Source organism: Solea senegalensis, linkage group LG3, assembly GCF_019176455.1.
Source record: "Solea senegalensis isolate Sse05_10M linkage group LG3, IFAPA_SoseM_1, whole genome shotgun sequence".
Classification (NCBI taxonomy): Eukaryota; Metazoa; Chordata; class Actinopteri; order Pleuronectiformes; family Soleidae; genus Solea; species Solea senegalensis.
Genome location: NC_058023.1, coordinates 19,227,767 through 19,229,039, shown reverse-complemented (window position 1 = coordinate 19,229,039; position 1,273 = coordinate 19,227,767).

Here is a 1,273-nt window from a genome sequence, read left to right as displayed (position 1 = left end):
CTTTCTGTCATCGTTAGGTGTTAGAGAAGGGGGAAGCCTGTCCTTATTTACTGTGTTTGGACCATGTGAGAAGTTTAACAGGGCACAGGAGGGAGCTCGTGACTGCATGTAAGGGTATGACTGCTCAGAATGGAGTGCTTTCATCACACACATCCCTGCCCCCAAACACACAGAGAGTTACACAAGCACAGAGCTCTCACTCTGATGGCAGCTTCCGGACACATGACTCTACTTTCTTTACACACCAGTCATTGCCCAACTCTTCTCAATAAAATGGCTTCACATATTGTCATGTAATCTGAGCCAACATTAAAAATATAAAATATGTATAATATCCCAGAGATTTAGGTCTTTAGAACTATAAGATGGACTGTGGATTGTTATTATACTATATTATTGTTACATTGCCAAAACCCATCCCAATCAGATGTTTAGACTTAAAGTTTGTCTGCTATTAAACCATGTCATTACTAATCACTAGACACACTTCTATTTTCATAACATGTCATAAGCAGCCAAAGTGACGCAGCAACTTCATAATTTGCTTGCTAATTGACTATAATCCTATACCTATAGTATATACACACGTATTCAGATGCTGCACTAATGTTGTTGTACATGTTTCCTTTGTTGTGTTATATTGTCTACTTTTATCTTTATTGATACTGGATACCTTCCATATTCTATTTTCTTATTCCTGTGTTTGTAAATGCACCAAATATCCAAGGTAAATTAGCAATGAAATGATTCTTATTCATATTAAATTGTATATTTTTAATGTGTTTCTATATGAGTACAGCTTTATTGAGCAGTTTTATGCCTTTGATAGCTGTGTTATAAGAGATATGAGATACATGTACATCTGAACGGTTCAGTGAACAAATCTTTTAAGTGAACTGATTCTAAATGTTCAGTACACCGAAAATAACTTTTGTTTCCATCACTAGGGAGTAAGATTAAACTGCAACCATTGCTGCCTATCGCGGCCGAAGCGATCGACCTTTTCACAGCATCCATTTCACCATAAAATATGGGTAAACACAAACAGGTATTGCTAATCACATTAAGCTTAGCCTTTATCAAAGTGACTCTAACACCTGTGTTTATCAACTGTTTTGTTCAAAATGGTGTACAACCCATATAAAGAATACATTTAGATGTTATGTGTTTGAATTGGTAACCAACTGAAAAACGTGGTAAAAGAGCGACGGGGCGAGCGAGAGAGAACGAGAGCGCATGCGCGAGCACCGACCCCCATATTTGCTAACCGGAG